The sequence below is a fragment of the Microtus oregoni genome, unplaced genomic scaffold (genome assembly GCF_018167655.1).
Source record: "Microtus oregoni isolate MIOR12 unplaced genomic scaffold, Mior012 000065F_ref0000479, whole genome shotgun sequence".
Lineage (NCBI taxonomy): Eukaryota > Metazoa > Chordata > Mammalia > Rodentia > Cricetidae > Microtus > Microtus oregoni.
In genome coordinates, this window is record NW_024543875.1 from 8717750 (window position 1) to 8730320 (window position 12571).

General features: G+C 47.7%; 1 protein-coding gene across 2 annotated transcripts in view; it reads left to right on the plus strand.

Moving 5' to 3' along the window:
* Positions 1-306: 306 nt before the first annotated feature.
* Positions 307-12571, plus strand: part of Setbp1 (SET binding protein 1) — a 337179-nt gene continuing 324914 nt past the window's right edge. For both annotated transcript variants that reach the window (XM_041640915.1, XM_041640916.1), the window contains exon 1: positions 307-1548. The gene's annotated coding sequence lies outside the window, so the exon portion shown is untranslated. The remainder of the gene's footprint in view (positions 1549-12571) is intronic.

Genomic DNA, 12571 nt, shown 5'->3' on the forward strand with positions numbered 1-12571 from the left:
AGGAAGACATTCCTTTCATCTTGTCCATTTCTGCCACACTATAAAGGGAACTGTGTGTCAGTCATCCCGCCTAGTCCTTGCCTTCATCAAGGGTTCGGTTCTCCTGAATAACAAGGAATGCACACGAGCATCTGAATGCAAACAAGTAGCTTAACAAAAAATATAAATCCCTGGAAGTGAAATGTAATTACCAGGTTAAAAAAAAAAATAAAAAAAAGAGCACCCGTTTACGAGAGCCTATCACATTTCGCGTCTCTGCACGCAGCTTCCCCCCAACACTGCTCCTGTTGTGTCAGATAGTGGCAGTGTTGAGCCCGGGAACCGGCGCCCAGCCCGCGGCGGTCCCCGCGGCCGCACAGTCTCCGCGGCTGACTCCGACTAGCTGGAGCTACTGGGCCGCGAGGGCGCTGAGGAGCGGGAGGGGCTCGGGGGCTGGCCAGGGGTCTTGGATCCGCGTCCCCGAACTGTTCTCCTTCCTCCCCGGGCTAGAGCCCGCTCCCTCCCAATTGACCGACATTCACCGAGGGGGGCGGTCGAGGGAGAGGTCACCGGCCGCTTGCCGGCTGCGCCTCCCTGGGCTCCGGCTGGGGAGCGGCCCGGGTTCGCAGAGGGAGCAGTGTGGGCTCCCGCGCCCCCTCCGAGGCAGATCGCGGGGTGGCAGTCCCCGCCGGCTCCGCCGCCGGGCCGCTCCAATCCTCCCCCTCCCCCGCTCACGCCCTCCCCCTTCCTTTCAGTAGGACTCCGGGACTCGGGAGAGGGCGCGGGAGGCAGGCACACGGGCCCGACCCCACTCCAGCGCTCGCCGGGGACGCGGGCGAGCGGCGAAGGGACGCGGAGGGGGCGCGGGGCGGGCGCGGCCATAGAGCGGCGGCGGCGGCGGCGGCGGCGGCGACGGAGGCGGCAGTAGCGACCGCGGGCGGACCAGCGGCGGCAGGGCCGGCGGGCGCCAGGGACCGAACTGCACAGCTCAGCAAAAGCGCCCCAGCCCTCGGCGCGCCGCCTCCTGCGATCCCAGCCGGGCAACATTTTGTAAACCTTCCAATCCATCCTTTGGAGAAAAGGGAAAAAATAGCGTTGAACGGAGAGACGGGGAAATCTATATAATATATATATGTACATATGCATATTTATGTATATGTACATATATATATTATATTTGGTTCCTGCTAAAATTAGCCGGGCTCGCCGAGCGCCTGTGTGCGAGTGTGTGCGTGCGGGCGTGTGTGTGAATGTGATTACTCCAGGACTCCTCGGGCTCCGGAGACGCCATTTTCCCCCTTGATATCTCTCTCCGTAAATCGGTGGCGCGGCGGAGGCGGCCGCGGCGGGCGGGAAGCGCGGGGCTGGCCGGGGCGCTCGCCGCCGCCTGCGCGCCCGGGGGCCCCGGCGCCCCCCGAGCGAGGGCGGCCCGCCCCGCGCGTCGCCGTTTGACAGATGCTCGTCGCTATGGAGTTGCTGCAGCAGCACCTTTGGGGGCTCGGACGAGCGACCGGAGGCGGAATCTGAGCGAGCGCCCAGGCCAGCGGAGCCGGAGCCGCCGGGACATGGGTGAGCAAGCGCGGCGACCTTGGCGCGGGAGCCGGGGTGCCTAGCCTCCCGCTGCGCCGCGGGCCCAGCGCGCGGGGGGCCGGGGGCGGTGTGTACCATGCATGCAAAAGTTCACGTCGCCTCGCCGGGGCTTTGACTTTGCACTGGGCTCGAGGGGGGTGGGGGACCCGGCCAAGGGGGCGGGATGCAGGTCCCCGCGAGGCTGCGCGGGGATGGGCGCGATTCAGCCGGCTGGTGGGTCGGCAGTGGTGCTGACTTACTGGAGTAGCCCGTTGGTGGCGGTGATGGTGGAAGCATCGGGCTGGAGGGCTGGGAGCTTATTGAGTTTCGGCTAATCTGATCCCTTCCCTACCCCCTCCTTCTGCACCCTCCCTTGGTCCTGCTGTCGGCTGCCGGGGCTGGCGGGTTTGGCTTTGGTGAAGTGGACTGGGAAAGGGAGGGGGTAGGGAAAGGGGTGGGGAGGCGGCAGGATATTTTTTCCCCCTCTCTTTGTAACTTGCAGGTTAAGTGGAGCTAGAGAGCTACATTGTAACCTAGTTGGATGGGGGGGGGGAGTAAATGTATCAGAATCTAAGGTGTCGTTAATAGAACAGGCGAGAAGTGGTCCAGCCAATGAAGGTTGGTGTATGTTTGTGTTCTGGCTGTGTGTTAGTTTTTCTCTTTTAAAAATCTTAATCGGTGGATTTGAGTCTCTTTTTTGTGATCTCCGGGCTGGGGATTGTGAAAAGGCAGGAATTCCCTTAAAAGCAGAGAATGCCCCCTTTGAAAGCACGCATTGTGTGCGTTTGTACAGGAGCCCAGGGCTTGGGAATTAACGCAGGCTTCCCTGTTCGGTGGTTTCCAGAGGGAAATCACTCCGGAAAGGAAACCCTTCAGTATGGATTTATTGTTTTTGTCTTTCGAACCATTATCTCTTTGACTAAAATACTGTCTGTGAAGTTCCTCAGAATCCAAGTCAGGTAAATTGGACTGGGCAGATCTGTGTAGCAAGACGGTGATAACGGGGGCACTGTTTTCGGTGTCTGTGATGGAAGCATTGTTGGGAAATTGAAATTTCCGATCAGTAGAGCACGCTGCTCCTTAAAAAGAAATAAATAAATAAGTTGCTGCCGAAATGCTGTCTTCTACGTTCTCTCTGTACACTCTCCTATCTCGCCCCTCCCAGACCCATACCAGCTACCACAGTTCTGAAATTGAACCCGACTACAGATATTTTGTTGAAGATCAGGAAAGTTGTTCAGTTGGAAGTAGGGATGAGGCTAGAGATACTGGGAGTGTGGTTATGAGTTGTTACTGCCCTCTGATGCCGCATTTATTCTTTATGTGCCTTTGTGGGATTCTCAGCATGTGTATCTGTCTGAAAGGACTGTTGAGGGAAGGATTTCCGATTTGTTTCCATTTCAAATAAACTGTCCCGATATCTCATGGTTGATGTCTGATACTAACAGGGCAGTGTGTGTGTTTGTGTGTGTGTGTGCGCGCATGTGTGGTGTGTGTACGTGTGTGTGTTTGTGTTAGTCCTGCAGAAACTCTCTTCTACAAGGGAGTGATTCTAGAATACTACAGAAGCTACTTTGTTTTCGCTGCCCCTAGTCCTCCTGCCTACAACCATCTACACCTTTCCTGTTGAAGTTTGGTTCAAGACCACGGTCTTTATGGAAATACTGATCTTAGTTTCTTTTTAAAAAAATACGTTCTTTTTCTCCTTTCTTTTATTTGCTTTCCATCTTAATCTTGTTTTATTGATTGATTGATTTATTTTCTTGACAACTTGCACTGAAAAGTGATTTCATGAAGAAGTTGTCACTGAAACTCTTTGGCAGTTCAGGCCCACCCTCCATGATTTTATAGTGCCTGCAGAGAATCCTCATGTGTCTCATTCAAACTCGAATTTTGAAATTCCCCTCTGCACTTTGTGCTGTGGGGAAGAGAGACCTGGCGTGGAAGAATGCTATCTGCAGCCTGATCTTCAGCCCTGAGACCAGATCTAGGGACGGAGGAAAGAGTTTCCTTTCTCACCCAAGTTAAATACAGCCTGGCTGGCAAGAGAAGGTAGTGCCAGCTGGCCAGGGGGAGGAGAGAGTTTACAGCCTTTCAAGATGCAGCCAGTTTACAATCCTTGCCTCCCTCTTCTCTTGACTTCTGTGGCTTCCTTCCACTGCCTGCCCTTAAACTCCTGGAAGGAGGCGGGTCTCTTTGCTCCCCCAGCTCCATTTCCAGGCTGCAGAGTTACGTGGAAAGTGCTGTGTGGCTAAGCCTGTGCTTCAGCACACTGCTCCTTACCAGCAAAAGGATGTTAGGACAGAATGTTCCAGGCAAATCAGAAAGGCATAAGAAGGCAAGTGTGCTTGAAGAAGGGCAGTTTAAACTGCAGGAAATACTGAGGCCAGGTACTGCTGCTTGGCACATGATGGCACATGATCCTTTTCCGGAGGGGGGGGGGGAGGGAGAGGGAGAGGGAGAGAGAGAGAGAGAGAGAGACAGAGAGAGACAGAGAGACACAGAGAGACACAGAGAGAGAGAGATCCTAGTTTGAGGAAGTTGCATGGCAGTTGGAGCTGGGCTGTGCAAGCTGCTGCCACTTCAGTAACCTGAGCTGAGCTGGGGGAGGAGGTGGGGATCACAGGCAGTCAGGAGACAGAGGGAAAGGACTTGTCTTTCTGAGCAGGAAAAATAGATGTGTCACTGGAAAAAAACAAACTGGAGGTGGGGGAAGGGACGGCTGGAAGGAACATAAAGGGGGAGTATCTCAGGCAGTGGTGTTATTTAGGAAGGGGGCCACTTGGAGCATGGAAGGAAGTAACTGCCTTACTTGATTCTGAGGAGCCAGGCAAGAGCAAGGCTGTAATCTGATCTTTTCCATGTTAACATCAGAATGCTACATAGGAAGGCCTTGCCAGGAGGCTCAGTTCTAGGTGTCCCATGGGAAGCCTGGAGCTGTCTCTGAGGGAAGCAAACAGCTCCTGCTGCCAGGAGAGCATCTGGTCCCAAACTGTCATTCCTTACAGGGTGCACAATGGTACTTTGAAAAATACCTGACCTCAGTGAAAGAGGGGAGGGGAAAAAAAGCAGACTTTTGGGTCATTGTAGAATTTAACTAAAAGTGGCCAATGGGAAGAGCTCGGAGGAAGAATATTGCTAAAGAAGGACTGGAGTAGGTGAGCACTCTGGTCTGGGTTTCCCATTCCTTTTCTGCTGTAATCTTAACCTGGAATTCCATTAGGAGCCAGATTACTTCTGTGTCACAAAACTGTTCAACAAGGAGAGGGGATTCTTGCACAGCGGTCATTGTTACTGCAATCTCTGCCACAAGTTTCTGTAGCATATGCAAACAGGAGAGTGCACTCAGATGGGTAGAGCATCCTTTCTTGGTTCCTGTGAAGGAACTAACACTTGGCTGGCCAGGCTTCCCCTGGCCTCCCAGAATGCCTGTTTCTTCCTTGGAGACTTGATGCTTTAATTAAAACCAGAAAGCTATTGAAGACAGACCCAGCCAATGAGATTCTGTTTTCTGCGATGCTCAGGGATGAGAAATAAATAATTTTTTTTTTCTGATGGCATTTCAAGTTGCTTCAGTTTTACTCATGCCAGAAGAACTGGGTACGTTATTATTAACACACTAGCATTGTGGAAGGAATCTCAGAACTTAACATCAGGCATTATGATGTTTGTTCAGAGCCCTGTGGTATGAAAGAACCCTTCAAGGAAGGGCAAGGGTACCCCTGGAGTGCTCACAACATTAGATCATAGAAGATATCCTTGTAGCATCCTCACTGAAAGTCACTGGACCAGGTTCCTGGGAGGAAGGGGATAACATTCAGTCCTATTCCAGTCTTACCGTGTGTTAGGAAGTTAGGTCAACGATGATAAAACAACTGAAATAACTTAGAATGGAACAAAGTTTTTCCCATGTTGTTATTACAATTTTAAAAGTATTTGGTCAGGAATTGTCGGTGCTGGTGCTTTGGGTTTTTTGGTGAGGCTGCACATCACAGAAAAATCCAAAACACAACAAAATCATAGTGGAACAAAGTCACTTACCTCCTGGCTAGGAAGGGAGAGGGAGAGAAAGAAGGAGGGCTTGGGATCCCAGAAACATTGAGCCCATGCCCCCAGTGATGTGAAGACCTCAGGCTAGGTCCCATCTCTTAAGTTTTCTCATTCACAACAGTGCCACTTTGGAGATACATGTCATTTGATGGGCATTAGCATCCAAACTTTCCATTGCTATTGCCATATGAACTGCTCTCTCTCTCTCTCTCTCTCTCTCTCTCTCTCTCTCTCTGTGTGTGTGTGTGTGTGTGTGTGTGTGTGCGTGTGTGTTGGGGGTGGGACTTTTGTTGTTTTTTTTTAATTCCTTCCATCTTTCTTTTTTCCATCTTCCTTCTTTCCTCCCTCCTTCCCTCCTTCCCTCCTCCCTCCCCCTCTCTTTCTCTTTCTCTTCTTCTTCTTCTTCTTCTTCTTCTTCTTCTTCTTCTTCTTCTCCTTCTCCTTCTCCTCCTTCTCCTTCTCCTCCTCCTCCTCCTCCTCCTCCTCCTCCTCCTCCTCCTCGTCCTCCTCGTCCTCCTTCCCCTCCTCCTCCTCATTTGACACAAGATCTCACTGTGAAGCCTTTGCACCAGCCTGGGACTCACTATATTGACTAGGCTGGTTTTTAATTTATGGAGACTTACTTGCTTCTGCCTCTCAAATGCTAGGAATAAAGGACTGTGTCACCATCTATGGTGTTCTCTATACTCTTAATGAAGGCAAGGATACTTTAGCCAGCCCAGCCCTTGATAAATACAAAAAAGAAAGCACACGAAGGTACAAAATTGATTCTCACTTGCATTATTGTTCTTAGTTTTTATTTCCATTTTCATCTAGTCTCCCAGTTGATTTTTTATGTTCCCTTAGACACATCAAGTTGGAATTAAATGAATGTCATTATTTAAGTTTTCCATCGTAAGTTTATAGGTACAGGTAGAACAGTTTTTTCAACCTTCTTAAAGCTTCAACCCTTTAATACAGTTCCTCATCTATGGTGATCCCCAACCATGAAATTATTTCATTGCTTCTTCATAACTCTAATTTTGCTAATTTTATGAATTGTAATATAATTATCTGATATGCAGGAATATCTGATATGTAACCCCTGTGAGGATTGTGACCCACAGGCTGAGAACTACTGCCTTAGGAGGAAATAGCTGTCCCCTTCCCAGAACTATGGTGGACCATGGTGTGTTATGACACATAGCCCCATGGAAGACACCGACTGAGCAATTGAGTGGATTCTACGGTGGACAAGAACTCAGCTTTTCCAAATGCTGAGGCAGGAGAGGGGGCATGTTTTGATTTTTACTCAGGAAGTCATCTCCTTGATCTAACTTAGCTCTTCCCACCAAAAATATTCCCTTTCAAATTCATGGAATATTATTCATTTCAATATTATCTTCATATCATATCCACCCCCTCAGATCTTCTTAGGAAGGAAGCCAAAGAAATATTTATCCCTGCTCAGAAGATTAATGAATTAATAAATTAGGTTGCGGCTATGGTACAAGTTAGTGGCTGACCTGGGACAGTGCAAGCATGAGCAGCCTCACACCTGATGTGGCAAGATCTGATCTTTCTCATCACTTCCTGGCTGGGTGACCCCAATAGCTTATGTAGCTCCTTTGATTCTCAGTAACCTGGCCAGAAAAATGGGGATAAAGATATCTCTGTCCCTATGTCCCAGGGGTTGTAAGGATTACCCAAATAATTTATCACTGAACTCTTGGAGATTTTCTGTGCTGCCTCTTGGAAACTGATGTTGGGATTATATTTGCCACAGCCCACTCTAAGAAGAATACCCACGAAGCCCTTGTGTCTAGTAGTTTAACAAACTTAACAGCTATGCATATCGACCGAGGAGTCGGTTGCGGTACTCAACTCAGTGTTCCATGTACGGGTTGCATGATTAGATGTGTATTGTGTTACATCTGTGTAGGACTCGGGTTTCCACGTGGTGGCCAGTGCAGTGGCACTCAAGGAAGTACTGGTGCTCAGGAAATGCTCTTTCACCAAAGAATCTTGAGAAGAAAGGCGGCGAACACAAACCTGCTGGAAAGAGACACAGTGGGCAGTGACATGGTCTTCGTCAGGGTTCCGTGGGGTTGAGATGTGTCATCTAAGAGAGAATTTCTAATCTCTCCAAAATGAAGGAATGATAGCAGAAATGTCTTTGTCCTAGGATAGACAAGAAATGATCTAGAACCTGGAATGTTCTGCCTAGTATCTCGGCTTCTGGAGTCTTCTATGTTCTCCCTCATGACACCTGGCTCTCCTTGTCCTCAGCCAGCCGCTGTACTTCCTTAGTGTTTATCTTACTGTGCCATTTGGAGCAACACACAGGGCTTCTATGCTCTTCAGATGGATTTCCTTGATGACACTGAGCATTCTATGCCCTGTCCCCTTCAACTCCTCAGCTTGCTCCATTGTCACAGCCAATGGGGAAGGTGCCCTACCTGGTCCTGTTTACCTGTGAAGGCATCTGGCACCGCTGTGCTTCTCTGTGAAGATGCACTAGAGACTCTCAATCAATCTGCTTGTCTCTTCTCCGTGACTGGAGCACTTCTGGTACTTGTTGTACTGGGACTTGCTTGCTTGCTTTGGTACTTACTGCACTAACGTCTCCTAATTGAAGACCCATCCAGGAAAGGCGCAAGCTTACCCCTCAAAGCCTTGCGCCTACTTAGGGTTGACTTCTGCTGCGTGAATGTATCATACGATTTATGTAGAGTTAAACAATCAAGAGTAAATATTTTTAAAGTATACCAGATCGTTGCAAAATGAAGCAACACAGGAGGACTTCTTAGAGTGAGTAATAACCAGTTATGTTGATCGCTTTTTATAGTTTTGGCTGTCTTTCAGGGGAAATCACCCAATCTCAGCTACTCCCTCCAATCATAAGAGGTAATGATATTTTACCACATGGGTGTCTTTTCAGTCAGTGGTTCCACGCATTCATTCAGTAATCAAATGTTTATTAAGTGCCTCCTAGAGTATCCTCCCCACTCGAACACTCATCATTCTTGATGGTCTCTGAAAATTCCAGTCGTTCATCTCAGTTCCCATGCTCATTCTACCACTTAACCGTTCCGTTTCCTTCCCTGCTTCAAGCGGCCTGCTCTTCTGCTCATTGGTGATTGGGCAAGCCTGACTACACAGAAAGAGAAGCGGCAGAAAGCCACACAGAAAGGAAGGTGGAGTCTTGGGATGCAGGATTGAGGCTGGACTGGCCACCCATCAGTGTGGGTGAGGAGCAAGTCCCACCGCCTTTCTTCTTACCTTTACTCATTGGAAAGCGAGGAGGTTAAGACTGACACCAGCAGTCCCATCTGAAATCCTGGGATGCTGCAGCTCGACATGTCAAAGAGATTCTAAAAGTTCTCCTTTAAAGTATAGAACTCCTCAAACTCATTTAATGACATCCCCACCAACTGTCCAAACCAATCCCTGTGAGAATTAAAGCACTCAGCTTGGTGTTTGATGTGGTTGGAAGAGTTACAGAAGGGGAAGTCGGTGCCCTGGGGTAAATTAAATGAGAAGCTCCCCAATTAGAGCAGAAGAACAGGCTTGGAGGAATGGGGGGCAGGGGAAGGTTATGGTAAGTATGAAGCAACATCACAAAGAAGTGTGGAAGGAAACAAAGGGTTAAATTATCCTCCTCACCCCTTTTGAAGCCCGACCCTCCTTGGTGAAATAAGTAAGTTGACACAGTGAAGATGGTACAAAGTCAACTCTGGAAAGTCCAAAGCTGCCATCCTTGTTGGGACTTTACCATCACCCCCTGTGCCCTGTGGGCATCCAGGATCTCTGCTGAGGCTGCTTCATTTGCACCTCTGGGGTCTGGTTATCATTTCATGATGCAAATCATTAGGAGCTGGAAGGCCGGGCAGACTCTCTGCTTATGGGCTGTCACTCCATCCCCACCGGACTTGCCTGCTCTGCCCCTGGATGCTTGTATGGAAAAAAATGGCTCCTGGGTTGCTTTGTGTGTGCTGTGGGATCAGGAGGAATCCAAAGCCACATTTTTTTGCACCATTGGATGGGGGCAAGATCTGGAAAATAAATCTTTGTCTTCAGGTTCTATAAAAGGTTCATGGGTTTTCTGGATCACCTAGAAGCACACCAGTTGAATTCTTTTTTTTTTTTTAATTTTATTTTATTGAAAAAAAGGAAGAAAAGGTTTCCGCCTCCTCCCAGCCTCCCAAGCCCCTCCCCCTCCTCCCACCCTTCTCCCCCTTCCGCCACTCCTCTCCCCCTCCCTCTCCAGTCCCAAGAGCAGTCAGGGTTCCCTGCCCTGTGTAAAGTCCTAGGTCCTCCCCCCTCCGTGCATTTCTAGGAAGGTGAACATCCAAACTGGCTAGGCTCCCACAAAGCCAGAACATTAAGTAGGATCAAAACCCCGTGCCATTGTCCTTGGCTTCTCATCAGCCCTCATTGTTCGCCATGTTCAGAGATTCCGGTTTTATCCCATGCTTTTTCAGTCACAGTCCAGCTGGCCTTGGTGAGCTCCCAATAGATCAGCCCCACTGTCTCAGTGGGTGGGTGTACCCCTCGTGGTCCTGACTTCCTTGCTCATGTTCTCCCTCCTTCTGCTCCTCATTGGGACCTTGGAAGCTCAGTCCAGTGCTCCAGTGTGGGTCTCTGTCTCTATCTCCATCCATCACCAAATGAAGGTTCTTCTTATGAAGTAATAAGGGCGGCGGGGCTGCGTCCCCAGCACCCCGGCCGCCTGCTCGGCTAGCTTATGCCCCCAAATAATTACACAGACACTGTATTCCTCCAAACACTGCCTGGCCCATTCTCTTCTAGGCTAATTCTCACATATTAATTTAGCCCACCTCTAATCATCTGTATGTAGCACCCCAAGGTGCGCTTACCGGGGAGATTCCAGCCTAGTCCATCCTGGGTCGGAGCTTCATCCCGGGAGCGGGGCATGGCGTCTCTCTCTGAGGCGTCTGCTCCCGAGAGAGCTGTGGAGTCTCTGAGCTCACTTCCTCTTCCTCCCAGCATTTTGTTCTGTTTACTCCTCCCACCTATCCTCTAACCAATAAAATGGGCCAGGGCAGTTCCTTTATTAGCCAATGACCTTCCTCCATCATTTCCCCTTTTTCGGTTTAAACAAAAAAAAAAAAGCTTTAACATAGCAAACTTACATATAACAAAACAGTTATCAAGTAAAAGTTACAATAATCTTTATCATAACTAAGGAAAACTATAACTAAAACTAACTATTCTTAACACCATCAAAGACTCCAGAAAGATATAATATTACCTAAGTAAACAAGAACTAAGAAACTTCAAACTCTAGAAATGACAAAGCCATCTCGCTGCCTGGACAGTCACCCAAAGTTCTTTTGTACCGTTGGGGCATCCATCTTCAGCCTTCAGGCCCATGGTATCCAGCAGACATTTCCATAAAGCAGGAAAATTCAAAATCAGTTCAGGCACTATCTGTTGTGTCCTGCAGAATGTCTCGCAGACTCTTTCATGAATCAGGAACCCCGAAAGATCATCTCACCTTAGGCAAGTTCAGTAGTCCTCTCTCTGCGGGTTCTCTGTGTCCAGTTTATGCAATAGTCCAGGCAAGAGCAGTTTCTTGCCCAAATGGCTATCAAACTCCATAAGGATCCTCTTCGATGCCCATCTTCCTCTTGAAGTAGATTGGTGCTGCCAGGAGCAGAGTGTCTCATTGTCATGAAAAGTCCTAAGTTATTAAAACATTAAATGTCCTATTCTGTAATCTTTGAAAGACATGAAGAATGTCTATCTAAAATATATCTCTATATATCTAGAAAATCTAACTAACATGACTACAAGCTTTACTATTATTTATGATTATCCATCAACAACCTATATTTCCTAATTATACATTACATTTTAATAATGAACTACACAATCACAATACCTTAATCAATATCAGAAACACTTATACATATAACAAAATTGACCTTAAATCTCTATCAATAAAGCAAAATCTATACTAATGCAAATTATTCATACCTATATCATATCCCCCTTTAAATGTAAAAGAACATTTATAAACATTTTTTGGGAATATGGGCGCAGTTATTTCTCTCCAAACTGCTTCCTGCTGAATGGGGGCGTCGTTAATTAGGTCTTTCATGGTATAACCTGTTTGTTAGCTTCATCTCAGTTGGCAGTTGAGCGAAGCAATTTTTTGAAGGCGTTCACACCAACCCTTCAGGAGGGCGTGGTCCATCATACCAAATCGGAATAGAAGAAATGAACAGCGTCTCATCCTCTGTGAAAACAAAATAAGAAACTCTTTTCCAAAGTATCATATCCTTAGATACAAATTCAAAATATCTATGTTGGATTAGTTCAGCATCATTTATAAACAAATATCTTTTAGCAGCTGTTGCTCCTTCCTCAGCATTCAAATAATTCAAAGAGAGCATAATAGCATACAGTGTCAAAATTCTCTGTGTATTTTCCATCTTTGTGCAGCTTTGTTTTAACCTCTATTTTGTTTATTTTTACTTTTAACTTTTTGCTTTTTGAGACAGGTTCTCTGTATCTTTGACCTGAAGTAACTCTGTAGACCAGGCTGTCTTTGAACTCTCAGAGATCCGCCTGTCTCTGCCTCCCAGGCATTCGGGATTAAAGGTGTACACTACTACACCTTGAACTCACAGAGATCTGTTTGTCTCTGCCTTCTAGGCACTGGGATTAAAGGCGTGTGCTACCACACACAACAACTCTCTTCCTTTTTTTTTTGTTACTTTAAGAACTTTAAATTTTAGTCTGCATATATTTTTAACACACTTCAAACCATTCAGAAATTTTCTCTGTCTTTGAATCTCTCTTTACTGTATATCTCTCTTTTTCTGACCACATGAATCTTTAATTTACCAAGCAATATCAGTAGGATTAAAGGCGTGGCTTTGCCAGCTAGATCCAGTCCATTCCTTAGCTTTCCAGCCTCATGACAGATATACAGGCTGTAGCCATGTTTAATGCAACAACTGTA